Genomic DNA, 19,432 nt, shown 5'->3' on the forward strand with positions numbered 1-19,432 from the left:
GAGAAGATGAACATGGTCTCCTTGATTTGATCCGGGTCACGCCGGTGGTGGGGGAATGGAGCAACAGTAGTCAATAAAGGTCTCCATATGCCTTGCTGCATCTTCATTTGCAGCTCCCCAAACTGATTTCTCTCGACCATAGTAATGTAAGCGAGGCTTTGGTTCGAATTTCGGCATCACCGTGTAACTCGAACCCCTTGTATAAATTGTCGGCATTTTGTCGGCTCAGAATAACTAGCTAAACTTGCTTCCTCGGCCATGACCGGAATTTCCGGGAGAAGTAATGTCTCGGGTGAAGAGGTGGAAACGGGTGAAGATCGTGGGTCTTCTTGAACAGATCGTTCTCGTGATAGCTTGACAGAGTGCTCGGCTCTTCCTCTCGTCGGTAATACTCTTTGTGTTCGTCTCAACTCGCGCAAGGATCTCTCAAGCTCAGGGTTCAATGGTACTAATTCTCCACCCTGTGACCTGCGCATAAGAAGAAACTACAAAAAGAATATGAGAACAGTTTAAGGAACGGATGTCCCTTAAACTAAGAAAGACTGAAAAATAAAAACAACTGAAATTAGGACTATTGCCTCCCCGGCAACGGCGCCAAAGTTTGATACCCGTCGTTGTGAGTACCAAAGATAAAATTTATAATCTCCTATTAAGACTAACCTAGGCTAGTGGTAACAGGGTCGAACCACAAGGAGGCAGTTGTAAACTTTAGTTGATTTATGTTGATCGAGGTAACTATTGTGGGGGTTGAATTGAATTGGTCGACGGCTAAAGTGAACAAAGATAATAAACTAAATAAACGAATTAAACAGATAAAAGAAGGGTACAAGGATGGTCGGTTCATTATAGCTTCGGCGGCAGCAAACTAAGTCGGTCTGAATCAAACACAGGTAAGGCGGGAAATAAAGAGGTCCTCTCGGTCCACTCTTTAAAAATAGCATCTCTCGATCTCGCTATAGGTCCCTAATGTCACTAATACTAACTTTCGTCCTGAAAAGTGACTAACGGTCTAAACTATACCTATCTTTCGATCTTAGCACAGTTTAGTCGAATTAATTGATGGTCTAATAACCTTCCCTATCTTTCGATCTAATGGGTTAGTCACGAAATAGGTATCTAACTGGTCGCATGCATTCGATTCGTTAAATACAAGATTAAATTTAATTAAAACGAATATGAACCCTACGAGGTCAGTCGATCGACTGAAAAGGTCAGTCGATCGACCAATACGCGAGACAGTTCTCCCTAATCTAATGCCGCCTATGCCATAAATCGCCTACATCCTAGCACTAAAGAATTAGCTACTCATGATGAAGGTAAAAACAACAATGAAAATAATAATAATTACTGAATTCATGCTTTAGGTAAATAACAACAGTGATGATACGATAATTGGCTTTGGGGCACTAACTATCAAACCTATACTAACAATGAAAGTAAAGCAATAAATTAAAATTAGGGCAGAATGAATACCGAAATTCAAGAGGAAAGATTAAGAACAAGGGTAGAATTCCAATGCTAAAATCGATAACCCAAACCCTAGTTACTCGAAATAAACTAGAACTCAAAGCACTGTATTGTGATGAAAACTTGGATAAAAACTTGATATCTAAACTGATGGTTTTATGTTACGTTATATAGCAATCAACGCAACATCTTATTTCCTAAACCTAAACTTCACGGGCTTCAAGAGTCACGGTCTTTCAATTCACGTCTGGAATAGAAATCCGATCGATCGCACTAATCTTTGGTCGATCGATCGCTCCTCAAAGAAACAATGGCTTCGGAACCGAGCATTGGTCGATCGATCGAAAGTGCGGTCGATCGACTGGATGAGCTGCTATTGACTTCTTTATTCTCGTGGATTCGTCTTTTTGGCCTTGGATTGCGCACCGAGCTCGTTCCTTAAGCAATTCCTTTACGTCATTTGCAATGACGATTACTCGGGGACGCATTTGGCTTGATTTCCCGTTAAATTCTTCACATTTCTGCAATAATGTACAAAATACGGAAGTAGACGGAAATAGGGAGAAATGTAGCATAAACTACAAGAATGAGCTCTGAAGTGCGTGCAAAATGGGATGTAAAACATCATATAAAAGACACGCATCAGTACGATAGAAGGGATGTGAGTAAGTTGAACTCATATGAGGTTATGTTATTGGTCACCTACCTAAACGCCGCCCGAGCACAGAGAGTCTCCTTTAGTGCCCCGACCATCGTTTGTGCTAGCTTGGCCTTGATGGCCACCTCTTCGACCCGGTACTTGATTTGTGGTGCTATTGCCACACGGTTAGCTGAGTGGTTGACTACCTTTGAGGCCTGTTTGGTCCTCACACCTATGGTCCCAGCTGTGCCTACTTTGGACGGAGAATACTTCATCGACCAGAAATGGTTGAGGACTTTGGGGTGTGGTGGGTTATCTTGGAGAGTGTGGGGTATGAGTTAGATGAAGCTACCTGATCCTGAGAACCTCCCTATGGCTGAGCCTTTGACAGCGGCGGTGGTTGCATCGGACTCCGACGACGAGGAGGCTGCCTCTACTCGGCAGTACTACCTCATAGATGATGATCTTTTGGAGGTGATGCCAGAGTCGACCAAGGGGGACCAGACTAGACCTGAGGATTAGCAACCTAGAGTGGGGATTGGTCCTAGATGGGTGAGAGAGAGGGTTGGTGAGACTCAGCCAGTGCAGCCCGTGCCTCCACAGTATTAGTATCCCAGTTACCCTTCGTCCTTTAGTCCTGCAATGCAGGTGAGTGAGCTCACATAGAGGGTATCCAACATGTTGACCCTCCAAAACCTTCACGAGATGGCATACGTGTAGGGCATTGGGACCAACCAGGCCCAACCAGTTTGGTGGAGGGGTGTCGGGGATGATAGTGGAGTGTTCCACTCTTATAGTGTAAATTCGGCTATATGGGGGGAGCCTAGGAGTTATCCTTTCAGTTGTCTAGCGCTATGGCGAGTAGGAGGAGACTCAGGCATAGGAGCTACCACCGACGAGGGTACAGCTGGAGCCGGCACGTCTGGAGGAGGAGGCGGAGGTGAGGTGATGGAGGTGCCGGGTTTAGATTCATGTTGTTTCTTGTTGGTTTACTTTTGCTTTCATGGATTTTAGTTAGTTGATACTTGTTTTGGTTGACACTTGGATATACTTTGGTTTTTACTTAGCCATAAGGCCGTATTTTTTTGGATTTTGAAACTTGTTATGCAGGTGGATAATGTCGGATATGAAACTCCGGCGATGGTTATGTTTTCTTAGTATGACAACGTGTATATAGAGCAATTTGACCTGTAGTTACTCGACCGAGTGCCCCTAACTCGATCGAGTAGCTGCGAATTGGATTCTAAAATGCTTCCTGGACTCGACATACTCGATCGAGTAGTTGTTCAACTCGATCGAGTAGCATCAACTCGATCAAGTTGTTCCTTAACTCGATCGAGTACCCCCTGTTATTGGTATATTTCGTTTTTAGAATTATTAGTTGGCATCACCTATGTATATCTTGCTGATAATATGTTTTATTGTCATGGAAGGTAATTGCGGCATCATATTTCAAGTGCAGTTTATATAATATCAGTATGGTTTTCATTATTTTCACCCATGGATGCTTAATTGAATTGCTTGAAGTACCATGTTGAATGGTGTTTATAGTTTATCATTGTGGTCTTATGTTTACAGCTGGTTATGTCGAGTACACATGATTGGGTAATGTCACTAAAAGAATTTCTCGGTTTTCATGTATAATAATTGGGAGGCGGTACATTTCACTTACTTATTTGTGATTATCTACATCTAATATATATATATATATATATATATATATATATATATATATATATATATATATATATATATATATATATATATATACTAATATTCATACATTTTATCTACGTAATGTCAATAAGGTACCATGATAGTTGTTGGTCTCAACGTACGATAAAATTGTTTTGTAATGTCAAGATTGAGTAAATTTATCATTTCGTGTAATAGTTGTAGATCGTCTTGAAGGTGAACTTCGGGGACGAAGTTCCTTTTAAGCGGGGAAGAGTAATGTCGCATGAGAAAAATGACAAGTTATGACAAACATATCACATTTTGAGTAAATTGTCGCTAAAATTCTGAGGTTGCTTAATTCCTTGGTGTACTTAAAAAAAAAATTAACTTTGGTTATGCGAAGGTAATGCACGTATTGTGATGTTAGGCGAAAATAGTAGTAAATTGAATTGTTACATTGTTGAGTAATATTAATATTACGGAAATGGTTTAAATTAAAGTTAAGCTATTGTTGTACACTTTGTCTGATGATTGGCTATACTTTGGATTGCTATACTTTAGTAATTAGTAACTAATTGTTATTGATGATTAATTGTTAGACGAGTGAAATAGAATAGTTGTATTAGATGAATATGATGTGTGTGATGTATGGAATCATGCATGAAAATTCGATTAGTAAGTGGAAGTAATGGTTTGTGTTAGTGTGTTCTCCCGTATAATGCATGTTTGATGACTCGATAGGAGGTTGTATTTGATGATTTGTTGCTAAGGTAGATGATGATGATGATGATGGTTGGTGGGCGTAATTGGATGAGTGGTATATAAGAATGGTTGTGCTTATCCTTGTCAGGGTGGATGGTTGTCAGCTATCTTAGTGCACTTTTCACCTTGTGTCATGGGGGATGATGAGTTGGAACTTCGGGGATGAAGTTCTTTTTAAGGAGGGAAGACTGTAATACCCGTCCTTTTAGAGACCCGTTGACCGTCGTTTACTGACCTTAGATACCTATCTAGACCTTCGGAAACCTTACGAGTTAACCTTGTGACGTAGTAACCCTTTTAGTTCCGGTGACTCGATCTAGCGGAGGCTACTCGATCGAGTAGTTTAGTCACTCGATCGAGTAGAGGCCACTCGATCGAGTAAGGGGACTTCTGTGGGGAAATATAAATCGTGATCTCGGGAAAACCAAATCATTTCATTTTATTTTCTCCTAAACCTAGATGCCATCATACCTCTATTCCTTCACCTATATTCACCTATTTAGAGCTTTTGAGAGTGGAGGCACCATGGGGATGGGAAGCACGAGTCGGGTAGTGGTCTTGTCGCCGGGATGCTATGTATAGGCATGTTTTCATCGTCATCATCGTCTTCCTTGGTTTCCTTTGTGATTGTGGCAGTAGTAATAGATGATCATACTGTTGGTTATAGGTGGTTATGGTGGTTGCTTGTCGGCTTGTGGTCATGTGCGGAATCGATGCGGTTTGCTAGAGGTAAGTTCTCCTACTCAGTACTGTTGGTTGTCTAGTATGTCGGTTGTAATGCTTGATTGTATTTGGTGTTATGATTGGTAGTGTGGATCGAGTGTTATTGGTTGTTGTTTGTTTATCTCTGGTTCGCGTGGCGTGTGCTCGGCTGAGTGAAGTCACTTGCGGGATTAGCTTCACGCCCTTGATTCGCCCTCTGTGGAACCCGCCACAGGAGGGGATGTGCATATTAAGGAACATGAATTTTCGCTCGGGATTGATGAGCGGGGATTTGGTGGGTACAGTTGCGGTCCCCTACTGGCGGCGTGGATTCCTGGTTGCGATTGGTAATCTGGCAGGACTGGACCTTCAGGCAGTTAGAGGAGTGTGGGTGATTGGAGAAGGTGATCTGTGTATGTTTGATGTGCCTAGTTTTGTGTGTTCCTTCAGTTACTGACCCTGGGTGGTGTTGTTGTGTTTTCTTCTTATGTTGTGTCTGCCGTGATCCATTATGGTGAGCAGTCGGTCTTAGCAAGTTGATATCTAGATCATAGCTGGGTGCTTGGAGGGACGAGTCTACGACTCATGGCGGAGATAGTATCACGTAGTTGGTAGTTGTCACAAATTGTATCTTTCCTTTTTGGTTAATCACTTGTAAATAAACATAATTGTTCTTTTATTGACATTTGATTATTATTATTTCTCAGGCAACCGAGATGGTAAGGCCCTTATCTGTTGGGGAAGGTCTTGTTAAGGCTCCTTGGTAGATGGGGGTGTTACAAACAGTCCATTTGAAAGTCTTCCTCTAGCCTTGGACAATTTTCTTCCAGTTAGCATCAGAGATCAAGGTAGTAGGGTCGAATTGGTTGTCCTTGAGGGTAATAGCTATGATCTCCTCATGGTTGAGGTGCTTTATGTTGTCTTCTCCGAAAAGGAGGCTTAAAACCTGTCCGTCTAGGCATGGGGTCGACTCAGATTTGACTGGTATAGCATTGGTATTGCTGTGAAGGATGAAGTAACAGTCTTAAAAGACTTCTATACCCGGATGTTTGACCTTTGATATGGGATCGTAGATTGGCTCGGGAAAACCATTGTAGAGTTCAGATTCTCTTTCGCGGACAAAATATCCGTTGAGGGTCAGATGATATGGGCGGAGGGTGACTCCTTCTTCTTACGCTTCTTCATGAGGAGGCCCATCTCCCAGATGTCTTCATCAGTTGGCTCGTAACCTAGCTCGAAAGGGATGTTGGGGACCGTGGCCTGTTTCAAAGGAGGCAAGGCTTTTTCAGCGGGTTGAGGGACATGCCCAGGAAGTACCCCTAACGCATCAAGATACAGTTGACTGTGTGGACATGGGCCACGTCTCGGTCCCTGGATTTGGGGGTCCACCTACCGGTCCGTAGTCACGGGCCTCCTGCACACCAGGCCAATCTGTGGACATGCAGCGTTCTTTTGAAAGCCACGCTCGGCGGTGTAAAGATGCTTTCGACCGAATCGTTTTAGATCGGTCGGTTTCGTCTCGGCAAGGGTCTCGAAATGATTATAGATGTTCGGAGTCACCACCAAGCGTTTGTGGGATGCTTGGAACCCGTTCGAATTCCACTTTATACCTCGGTCAAATCGAAGCACAAAGCAGCGTTTGGCATAGGTACTAAAGATAAGGAAATCGTCCCTCTTTAGCATCCTATCTCTTGAATGACTCTCGTACACCCTGGATAAGGTCGTCCACTATCCAAAGTTTCTGAGTAAGAGGTGAAGGTACGTATTGGGAAGCCCTTTAATCAGACACCCAATCCCGCCCGCGGTAGCGGCCTCTAATGATCGATCTTAGTTGGTTGAATCCAAAAGTTGATAAAACGGTTTAAATGCATGAATGCGCATCCAATAATTTAAACCTAACATGTGAGAGCTTTCTAAGTCAGTTGATTTAATCCAAGTATCAAGTATAAGATGTCGAGTTGGATTAATGATTGATTTGCATGCAAGGCGGAAATTAAACATTTATTTACCGTATTAGGTTTAGGGTGCATAACGTGATTCATTTGTCTTATTAAGGCATTTTGCAAATATAGTTTTGAATAAACAAGTAGTAATCTGATCCATCTTATATCCGAGTTAACCGGAGTCGGGATCATCCTAAACTAATGCTGGAAGGGAACAGGTCCTGTACCAGACGGCTATATGAGGCGCGAGCCAGCCGGCGGTATAAGGGGCCTCTCCCTGGTTTTGAAAATGAGAAATGGAGGGCCTGTTTAGGCGCGGGTCAGCCCACGGTTTATGTGCCGTGTTATGTGTTTTTAGAAAACGTTATAAAACGTGTTGAAAATGGGTATTTGAACCCGATTCGGTTTGAAAGGGTCGTTTAGACCGTATTTGTTGATTTGAAGACCTAGACTCGAATAATCATCATTGTCTTGATAATATTCGGTGTCGGGTTCGATTTGACAAACTTGACATGAATATTTTTGCAAATAATTATGAACTAATTGTTTTAAGTTCATTTGGATATAATTAGTCGATACTCATCATCCTACCCGGGTTAAAATCCGGCAAGGTATGTGTAACCAAGGATGACTTTTTGTTGGTGACTAATATGTTTGTTTTAGAAATGTAAAGAAATGAAATAAAAGGTTTTAAAATACCTTTTAAATGTCATTAACCGAATATTATCACAAAAACACGGATTTAACCGTCATGGTATGAGGAACCAAGGGTGAAAAATGTTTTATGGTTAAAACAAATAAGATGAAATAAAAAGGGTTTGTAAATATTTGAAATGGTGAAAACCGATTACAAATATGAAAATAGATTAAAGGGAAATGAAGAGAAAAAACACGACTGATCTCTGACCTGGACACCTCATTTAGGCGCGGGCAAGCCGGCGAACCAAGGGACTCTTGTCTCAGGCCAAAAATCAGTTTTGGCTCGTTTATTCCATGTTTTGGTTCATGTTATGCACGTTTTAGCATGTTATAGTCATGAAACAAATGAAAATATAATAAAAGAGGATTCTTACACCCTCATACTTACATGTTTGGTTATAGCAAGTGACCGACGTAAGTGTAACAACTCGTTTGATCGGAAAAAATTCAGTTTAAAACCGTTTTGGTAAGTAAAAAAGAGTGTTTTAAGTTTAGTGACGGTGTAGTGGTCGAAGTGGTCGGTCAAGTTACTTAATGCACAATGACGGTACCAAACAATGTGTAAGGCTTGTATTTACGATCGGTAGGTCGTAAATACGCGTCGGATTGTGACTTAAGAAGTCGAGTCCAGAATTTTAAGGGAGAAAAGAGGGGGCGGACACTCGCGTAAGTCTCAAATGGGGGGCATTTGAGGGGTATTTATAGGAGAATGAGTGGTTGTGCGAGTTTTGAGCGACGTGGCCACCTGGGCTGCTCAAAGAGGCGCAAGCCACGTCGCGGTTCTTCGAGTTGTCTTGTCACTTTCACAACAAACGCAATCATGATTTGTTCTATCCTAGGTTTTGTAGTCATATGTTTGGTACTTGACCAAACATAAATCCGGGAAAACTTAAGGTAGAAGGTTTGAAATGTTTTGTTTTTGGTGGTTGACTCGGTGTGACTCGTTGTTGGAGTCGGGATTTGAATTTGTGAGTCGGTTTTTGGTCCGGTGTCGGTTTTGACTCTAGTTAGTGTCATTGCGACCCTGTCGTCATGCATTAAACACTCCAGGTATTTTTAAAATGTTTTGAAATGTTTTATTTTCGAAATCGTTTATGTTTTCCGACGTAAAGTTGTACACGAACATTCGATCAAACGCCGCGATTCCAAAACATGTTGTAGTCCGATAATCACCGAGTGTTTGTTGGAGTCTCAGCAGATATTGGGTATCTACAGAGCCCCCACTTTGACTGAGGCTTGGACAGGGCAAAACTCAAAGTAGAGCCCCCAGGTCAATCGAAGATTACAACCTGGAGACCCAAGCGACGTCGAGGCGGCTCGAAAGGATTCGGGCCAAGGACCTGTTGTCGGGAAGGGCGACGCCAAGGCGACTCGAGGGTACGAGTCAAGGACCTGTCGTCGGGAACAGTTTAGAGTCTGTCGACTGTCTGTGCGGGTCGTTTAAAGTCCATTAGACTACGTACAAAGGCTCGCCAGCCATAAGAAGGAGTCATACCTGAGGCATCTTCGGATATGTCCTTGCGCGTTTGCGGACAAAGGCTCGCCAGCTGTGGTAAGGAAATGTACCCGAGGCATCTTCGGGATGTGTCCTTGAGTGTTTGAGGACAAAGGCTCGCCAGCTGTGGTAAGGAAATGTACCCGAGGCATCTTCGGGATGTGTCCTTGAGTGTTTGCGGACAAAGGCTCGCCAGCTGTGGTGCGTAGTAAGGCTCGCCGGCCGTGGCGCGTAGTAAGGCTCGTCAGCCATGGCGCGTAGTAAGGCTCACCAGCCATGGCGCGTAGTAAGGCTCGCCAGCCATGGAGAGTACTAAGGCTCGCCAGCCATGGGGCGGTCGGTTAATGGACCGTGAGCATAGCCGCGTCGAATGGGCTTGTTTTGAAAGTAGCGAACTCATGATGCCGCTGTGGAAATAGTGAAGTTGAATTTTCACTATCACTGTTTTTGAAATGAGCGGGTTCCGCGAGGAAGCTCCCGCTGGTATTTGAAGGAATAGTGAATTTGGAATCTTCACCATTCGTCGTTCTTTTTTGAATTTGAAGTGGCGGTTTCGATCGCCGTTGAATTCGAATTTTGAAGGAAATAGCAAATTTTAAATTTTTCTATTATGTTTGAAGTGACGGTTTATGTGCCGCCGTTGACATTTGATGGAAATAGTGAATTTGGAATCTTCACTATTAATTAAAGTAACGGTTTATGTGCCGCCGTTGACATTTGATGGAAATAGTGAATTTGGTCTTCACTATTAATTGAAGTGACGGTTTATGTGCCGCCGTTGACATTAGGTAGAAATAGTGAATTTGGAATCTTCACTATTAATTGAAGTGACGGTTTTAATTGCCGTCGTTTGAAATTTTGAAGAAATAGCGAATTTTGAATTTTTGCTATTATTTTGAAGACAATAGCGAATTTTGAATTTTCACTATTATTTTTGAAAATTGAAGACAATAGCGAATTTTAGATTTTCACTATTAGTTTTTGTCTTTGAGAAAATGACGACCTTTAATATCGTCAAAGAAAATTCAGTTTAATGTGTGAAATTGGGCCAAAGCCCAAATTTCGGTGAAAGAGCAAGGGGAGGCCTGATTGAGGCGCGAGCCACCTTGCGAACTAAAGGGGCTTCCCTATTTTTTCTGTAAAAGACGCGAGTTGAGGCTGTATACCTTCCTCATTCATTTCGTCTTCAACCATCGAAAAACCCGCAAAATATCGCCATTGTTGGACTTTTGCTAGCTTCCATTCGTGCCATTAACATCAATGTCATCTCAAGGTATATATTTCCTCTTGAATCCATTTAAATTTGTTGGCCTTTTAGTTTAATTGAATTAGGGCGAAATTTACTCTAGAAAATCGAATTGGGCGTTTTTAATTGAGCCCATTTTGAGTGAAATTGATGATTGCATTAGGTTAGAAACCTATTTAGGAGTATAGGGGTGCTTTTAGTTTGCATTTTGATCCCCGTTCCTGCTCCCTATGCTCGAAAAACGTGAGTGAGCTGAGAAACTGTCTCATTTTGCAATGCCAAGTTTATTTGCTTGGGTAGTGGGTCCCAGTAGGTTGCATTGTAGTTGGGAGAACCCGTATTCGCCATTTATGGACCTTCGTTGGGTATTGTGGGCAAAATTTGGAATTTTGTCCCTTGTGACGGTCTTATGTCTGACAAAATAAGCACCTGTTTGGGCTTGAATTGAGTCTGTTGGCCTTGAAATGGACCTCATTGGTAGTTTAGGTTGCTTTGAGGCGTGATAAAATCACGTTTGCCTTTTTGCGGTCGGTTTTGAATTTTTGACCGGTTTGGGCTCAAATTAGCGTATGAATTGCCTTTTTGAGCCGTAGAAAAATACCCCATGGTGTCGGGAATGTATTTTGGTTTGTTGGCGGACTTTGTAGGGGTCTCGGAATGCCCTTTTTTTTGTGGTGGTTCTGACTCGTCTTTTGTTTGAAAAGGTGGGCGAGTCATTTTTGTGCTTTTTGTCTCTTTGAATGGTTTTGTTTGGTTGGATTTTGGGCGGGATTGCCCTTGTTTTGCTTTGCAGGTTGCGGGTTTTTTTTTTTTGGATTTGTCCATTTCATGTCGTCGTAATGCCGAAATTTTGGCTGACGTTCTTTGTTTATTCTTTTGATCGCAGGGTATCATTTGGGACATATGGGGTCTGCTGTGGAGGACTTGGAGGAGGAAGACGATCCTAGAGGGGGAGTCTGAGCAGGTGGTGGTGTCTACGTTGGCAGCGACTCCTAGTTAGACCAGGACTGGTCCGACGGGAGACGTTGAGCAGTTGTTATAGTTTGTCCGTGTCTTGGACTCTTGTCTGTACATATTTACATTTTGCGTGAGGGGGTTTGTATATATGTGTTTTTGGGTTGTAGTTTATTTTGTGATTTTTGGCTTCTTTTTTTTGTGTTGTGTTTCGGAGGAGCGTTGTCGGCTGTCAATTCTCCATTTTCTTTGCACCGGTTCTTGCATCGTTAGTGTAGAAAACAGACTACAGGTAGCACATATGCATAAACGTAAACACGTAACAGCATTTGAACAAAATTTAACCAAGATGACTCGAAGTGAAATTTGAAATGAATTTTGAAAATTCCGCGACAAGTCGTCACGTTCGGAATTCGAAAGGAATTGATTTGAAAATTTGAGCAATTAACTCGTGTCGTGAATTAATTTGCATCGAAATTATTGAAATTGATTTGTGACTCGAAAAATTCAAACTCAAACCGTCAGGATGAATTTCAGAAGAGATTTTTACGAGTATATTTGATTTTTGATTTTTTGAGGTCAAGACTCGAATTTGTGAGTGCTTGAATTTTGAGGGAAATTGACGTCGTGTTATCAATTTTTGATTTTTATTTTGATGGAAAATTGCGAAAAAGCGAAAATTTTTTGGAATTTTGACTGACATGGAAACGATCCGTCGCGGATCAGGGCGACTAGCCCTTCCCCCCTTAAAAAAATAAAGAAAAATCCGTATGTTTAAGGTTGCGTCATGGAAACCGTGTCGGATATCGTAAAACGCGAAAACAAGGAAATGTGAGTGTGAGGAAACACAAAATGTCCTGAATCATCCCGAAGAGGCGCGAGCTTCCTGGCGGGAGGTTTGAGGTGTCAGGATAAAACACAAGTTGAAAGAGACAAGTCAACAGCGGGAATCCTGGGGAAGCCTCAAAGAGGCGCGAGCAGCCTGGCGATGGAAGCCAGCTCTCCCTTTTTCTGAAAAACACCCTGATCATTTTGTATTAATAGGGACGTTTGCGCTTCATTGTTTCATCATCCGAAACACAAAATCAACTCTAAAAAACCTCTTCCTCTTCCACAAAAATATTTCATGGATGCTTTTGAGAACACGTTCCGACAATGGTGCCGGGATTTGTCGCCTCCCGAAAAGTATCAACTCATTTGCATGGGAGTTGGTCAATTGTTGGTGCTTCGTCAAGTCAAGGTGCAACCTTCATTTCTTGAAGCATGTTCTCGGTTTTAGGATTCGAAACATCATGTTTTCGTTCTCCCGAAAGGTGAGCTTTGTACTCTTGCCGAAGAAGTTGGAGCCATTGGTGGGTGGCCGGGTTGTGTTCCGGTGATTCCTCCGACTCGGTTGTGATATAAGGAGAAATTACGTTCCATGTTGGGCTTGTCAACGAGCCAAATCAACTTCCTTCTTGCTCCTCAAGGTGTGGATATGTCGGCTCTTATCAACATCTTTTCAAACCGATTGGATGCTAATGTCTCGGAGGTGGCTAGGAGAAGGGCTATTGCCTTTTGTCTTGTCCATGTGTACCTCTTTGTTGATGTTTTGAAGAAGGAGGGGCCAAAATGTTATGGTAGCATGACCCTTATTTATGTGAATGAGAAAATGGAGCATGGTAGAGATCCATCATGGTTAGTGCTCGGCGAGATCATCCAAGCTTTGGTCAAGGAAGGCTCTTGTAGAGAAGCTCCTTCTTTCGGATCCCCAAGGATCCTCCAAGAATGGGTATTAGGAGAGGCTAAGGTATGTAGAGCCTCCGGTTAATTCTTCTTCTTACTCCTTCCGTCACCTTACCATGAGGAAGAAGTTGTACCCGGATAGTTTTGCTTCTACCGAGGCTTATTGGGCCACAAGATTGACTGAGGAAGGTGGTCCTCACATCCGTTGGGTGTTGCAGTGGTGGCACTTGAGGTCCTTCACGGGGTTGCCCGCTTCGGGTGCTAGTCCTCGTTCTTTGATGGTTGTGGGTTTGAAGGTTGCTTCCTTCATATATCCCGAAAGGCTCATGAGGCAAATGGGGCGTCAACAAAAGGTGCCCGCTCACGATACTCTTGTCTAAGAGAATGTTTTCTGGAACTTCGAGCTTGTGAAGATCTTTGAAAGATGGTGGGCCACTCGACCTCTTTGGGAGGTACCAAACCCTGTTGCCACGACATGGGTGACTCCCGCTTATGTCAAGTGGGCACGAGCTCCGTCCTTGGAAGGGAAGTCTAAATTTCGTAAGAACGAGATTGTCGATTTGAAGTATCGAGAGGTTGGCAAGGCCAACCGTGCCTTCTTTGAAGAGTATGTTGATGGAGTTAGCCCGGATGTGATGAGACCACCGAAGAGGAGAAGCTCGGGTCCCAAGAGTATGGTGAGCCGTGCATTGGGTCGTTTTGGGTCGAATATGGGGTCTTGTGCTAGACCAGAGGCCGTCGCCGTCTTAGATCCGTTCCGTGGAGGAAATCCATGCTAGGCGGGCCAACAAGAAGAACAAGGAGAAGATGTACCCCGAGGGAAAAGGCAAGGGTAAAATGGAAGAGTGAAGACCTCCATTACCCATTTTATTATTTTGTTGTATTATTGTTGTGAGTTTTTATTATGTTGTACTAGCTAGTTATTGTGTGTTTTGTGCTAGTTTTATTATGTGAGGTGTTTTAGTTGACACCTTAGCCTTGATAAGCTCTAGACTCGTCGAGCTTTATTTGTTGAAATTGTAATCCCTCCCATTATTAATTAAATAAGAGGATTGCTCGTGTCGGAAATTGTGAACGCTTGTTTCTTCTATCCATTTGGTGAAGGCAATTCGATTTGAATCGTCCTAAATGTTTGCACTTGGGAAAGTGGTATTTTGTGGAAAGGAGAAAGGCTTATTTCGTATTTTTGTGGGAAAGTGAATGGTTTTCCCTTTTCCCATTTTTTTGATGGGGACGTTTTTTTGTATGTGGGGATGTTTGTTTTTGATTGGGGGGTGTTTTTTTTATTGGGGGGATGGTTGTATCCCTCTTTTATAAGAAAGGACTGCCTACGTATTCACCTGAAGAGGTGAAATTAAACCATGATTGTAGTTCGAAATGTTTTGTGGAATTTTGATTGAGTTTTGTGGTTGTATCCCTCAGGCACAAGAGGGACTGCCTACGTATCCACCTGAAGAGGTGAAATCAAACCATGCTCGTAGTTCAGGGGTTTTTTTTGTTTTAGTTCAAATGGATGTTGCCTTTGACAGACAAAGGGCATTCGAAACGGGCAAGGTGCCGCAACTTAGACTCGATAAAACATACAATTTCAAATCATAATACGTTGAGGAACTTGACTTGAAAAGGGGTCGAGGTGGTTGCTAGTTGTAAAACTAGGCTTAGGTCGTTGGTTGTTATGGTTCAAGGGTAGTATTTCTTGAGTTGGTCTAGGTTGTTCGGGTTTGTAAAGTCCTCCCCATCTAGGTCACTCAGTCTCACTGCGCCCCTCAAAAGTATTTTCTTGACCAGGTGTGGCCCGGCCCAGTTGGGTTTGAATTTCCCCCTCGGATCGACGGGTAATGGTGCTTGAACTGACTTAAGGACCAAGTCACCCTCCTGGATGTTTCTGGATTTAACATTCTTGTTGAATGCCTGTTGTATACGTCGTTGGTATAGCTGGACGTTGTGCAAGGCGTTGAGTCGCCGTTCGACTAGAAGAGTGAGTTGCTCGTACCTTTGACGGGTCCATTCCGCCTCAGGGACTTGACTCTCCAGTAGGATGTGTAGAGAAGGGACCTCTGACTCTACCAGTTGAACCGCCTCCATACCGTATGCTAGGTAGAAGGGCGTGGCGCCTGTCGGTGTTCGAATGGTGGTTCGGTATCCCCAGAGTGCGAATGGGAGTTTGCTCGGCCAATCGCGGTAGTTGTCTTGCATTTTCTTGATAATGGTGACAAAAGTTTTGTTCGCTTCCTCCACCGCTCCGTTAATTTGGGGACGGTAAGGGGATGATCGATGATCGATGTCGTTTGATTTTGTATTTGTCCAGCAAAGCTTGAGTTTCCGCCCGGAAGTGAGAGCCTTGGTCGCTGATGATTTCATGGGGTACCCCATATCGACAGATGATGTTATTTTGAATGAACTTGGCCACTTGTTTGGCGGTCAATACTGCATATGACTGCGCTTCTACCCATTTGGTGAAGTAGTCGATGGCGACGAGGACAAAGCAATGCCCCTTAGTGCCTACTGGGTTGACTTTCCCGATGATGTCGATGCCCCAGGTTGAGAAAGGCCAGGGTGACGTCATGGTGTATAGAAGGGATGGTGGTATGTGTTGTATGTTGGCGAAGATTTGGCAATTGTGGTAATGTTTGACGTAGTTACGGCAATCGGCTTCCATGGTGGTCCAATAGTAACCCAGCCGTGTGATTTTCCGAGTAAGCATCATTCCGCTCATGTGAGGGCCACATTCTCCGTCGTGGACCTCTCCCATGACTTTCTTAGCTTTGTGATGGTCAATTCAAAGGAGGAGAATTCCTTGGGGTGTTCTTTTGTATAGTTGATCTTGGTTCATCACGAATTGTGATGCAAGCAAACGGATGGCTCTTTGTCCTCTTTGATCAGAGTTGGGAGGGTATTCATTTTTGGTTTTGTAGTTGAGGATGGCTTGGTACCAAGGTTCACCAAGGCTTTCCTCGTCGTCGTTGATGGAAGAAATGTGGGATGGTTCGCTTCTTCTCTCGACACATAAGGGCATCGATGTCATGTCGTCAGATATATTGACGAGCACGGCAAGTTTCGCCAGGGCATCAGCAAATTGGTTTTCTTCTCGTGGCAAGTGGAAGTAGTCAATTTGGTCGAAAAACTCGGCCTCTTGATTGATCTTTTCTCGGTAGGGAGCTAAGTTGTCGGATCGGATTTTCCATGATCCGGACACCTGATTGATGATGAACGAGGAATCGCCATGGACCCTCGGCCTCTTGATGCCAAGTGTGATGGCTGCTTGTAGGCCGATGAGGCATGCTTCATATTCAGCGGCATTGTTGGTGACGACAAAGTCTAGCGTTACCGAGATCGGAACATGTTCTCCTTCTGGTGATATTAGAAGGATTCCTACCCCAAAGCCTCTCACATTAGATGCACCTTCGAAGTATAGGTCTCATGCTTCGGAATCGGCACAAAGGTTGTCTTCGTCAGGAAGTGACCAGGTGTCAGTCGTCGGATCCTCGTTGACGGGATTTTCTGCTAGGAAATCGGCAAATTCTCTTCCCTTGATAACCTTGAGGGGTACAAACTTGAGATCAAACTCAAAAAGCATGAGTGTCCACCTAGACAGCCTTCCGTTTAGTACCTGTTTTTCAAAGATGTATTTGACCGGGTCCATCTTGGAGTAGATGTTGACCATCTAGCTGAGCATGTAATGCCGCAGCTTCTTTGTTGACCATACTAGGGCAAGGCATGTCTTTTCCAGTTGAGTGTACCTTGTCTCGTACTCAATGAACTTTTTGCCGATGTAGTAGATAGCTCGTTCTTTTCCGTCGACTGTTTGTGCTAGCATAGCTCCCATGGCCGTGTTGGTAAAGGTCAGGTACAGGGATAAAGGAATCTCCGGTTGAGGTGGCATGAGCATAGGAGGTTTGGATAGGATTTCCTTTATCCTGTCGAAGGCCTTTTAACAGTCATCGTCCCAATCGGTGTGATCGGAGGCGCGAAGCTTCTTGAATATTGGTTCAGAAATCATGGTGAGCTTGGCAATGAAGCGGCTGATGTATTGGACCTGACCGAGGAATCCCCGAATCCCCTTCTCGTTCCTAGGCCGAGGCATTTGTTGAAGGGCTTTGATTTTGGTTGGATCAATCTCAATGCCTCATTTGCTGACGACATGTCCCATGAGTTTTCCGGAGGTGACCCCGAATGCACACTTCTGAGGATTTAGTCTCATGTTATATTTCCGCAGACGAGCGAAGAATTTCCGGAGGGCATTGATGTGGCCGTACCGTTCCTTTGATTTGACAATCATGTCATCGACATACACCTCTACCTCCTTGTGCATCATATCATGTAGGAGGGTAGTAGCGGTTCTTTGATAAGTGGCTCCGGCGTTGATGAGGCCGAAGGGAATGACCGTGTAGCAATATGTACCCCACTGTGTAGTGAATGCTATCTTGTGCATGTCTTCCTCAGCCATTTTAATCTGGTTGTACCCAGCATACCCGTCCATGAATGATAGGAGAGCATGTTTAGCGGTGTTGTCTACCAGAATGTCAACGTGTGGCAAAGGGAAGTCGTCCTTTGGACTCGCCTTGTTCAGATCCCTGAAATCGACGCAAACCCGAATTCTTCCGTCTTTCTTTGGTACAGGCACAATTTTGTCACCCAATCAGAGTATTCAGACACTTTGATGAACCCAGCCTTGAACTGTTTATCCACTTCTTCCTTGATTTTCAGGGCCATTCAGCACGCATCCGGCGTAGCTTCTGCTTCACAGGTTTAGCTCCGGGCTTAATGGGTATCCGGTGCTCTGCAATTTCCCTGTCAATCCCAGGCATATCTCTCAGAGGACCAGGCGAATACGTCCTTGTATTCGTGGAGGAGGTCAATGAACTGTTGTCTTTCCGAGGGGTCCAGGGTTGTCCCTATCCTAAGTTCTTGAGGTGTGTTGTCGGTTCCTACGTTGATAGGTTCAGTCTCCTCAATGATGGTGGTTCTGGTTTCTCGTTTGTCAATGGGTGTTCTGGTTTCCCGTTTGTCAAGTTCTTTGGCTAGGTGAGGTGGGTAGTCTCTCAAGTCAAATTCCTCATAGTCATTCAGAATTGCATTGCAGTTGAATTGAGACGAGTCATAAGAAAACTTAGCGTTTATTAAGTTGACACGAGCGAAAAGCTCGGAAAGTACAGACATCTCATGGTCAGTCAGAGGCGACACAACAGACGAGGCGGCCCCTGGAACAGGCTCCAGGTTGTCACCTTTCATGGGAGTAGGGGTGACCTTAGTAGACTCAGTCTCTGAATCAGCCACGACTTTATGATAAAACAGCGGGAAGGGGACCTTGACTGGGACATTAGGAGTGTTAGGAGCTGTGACAGACTCTGACTCCGACTCAGACTCAGATTCAAATCCTTCTTCATTTCCTTCCTTGAACATCGGGCCTTCTCCAGTGGTGATCTTGAGGATGAGGCCTTGGCGATCGGTCCACTTGACGGTCTTACTCCAGCCTTGGGTAGCTTTCTCTGGGTCAGTGTCGGAGATCAAGGAGGTCGGATCAAATTGGTTGTGCTTCAGGGCGATGTTGATGAGGTCCTCATAGTCGAGGTGCTTAATGTTATCTTCCCCAAAGAGGAGTGAGACAGCTTGTCCATCGAGGCATGACGACGGGTTAGAGTCATTTGATGCAACTTCGGTGTTTTCGGGGATAAAGTAGTAGTCCTGGAAGACTTCCACACCCGGGTACCTATCCCTGGCCATAGAGTCATAGATTGGCTCCCGAAAGCCATGGTAGAGCTCGGACTCTCCCTCGGGGACAAAGTATCCGTTGAGGGTTGGATGATAGGGACAGAGGATAACTCCGTGCTTCTTGCGCTTTCGAACTAGGAGGTTCATCTCCTGGATATCTTCATCGGTAGGTTCATATCCCAGTCCAAAGGGGGTGTTGGGGACCTTAGCCTGTTTCAAGGGAGGCAAGGTATCTTTCAGTGGATTGAGCGACAAACCCGAAAAGTAACCCTGGCGCATCATGATACGGTTGACAATGAGTTTGGCGAATGGGTCATAATCAAAGGGTGTTGATTCATCAGTTATGGCATTCACAGCTTGGAATCCCCACATTTCATTATCATCTTCCTCAATGGTTTAGGAGGCTATTC

This window comes from Silene latifolia, chromosome Y (assembly GCF_048544455.1).
Source record: "Silene latifolia isolate original U9 population chromosome Y, ASM4854445v1, whole genome shotgun sequence".
Lineage (NCBI taxonomy): Eukaryota > Viridiplantae > Streptophyta > Magnoliopsida > Caryophyllales > Caryophyllaceae > Silene > Silene latifolia.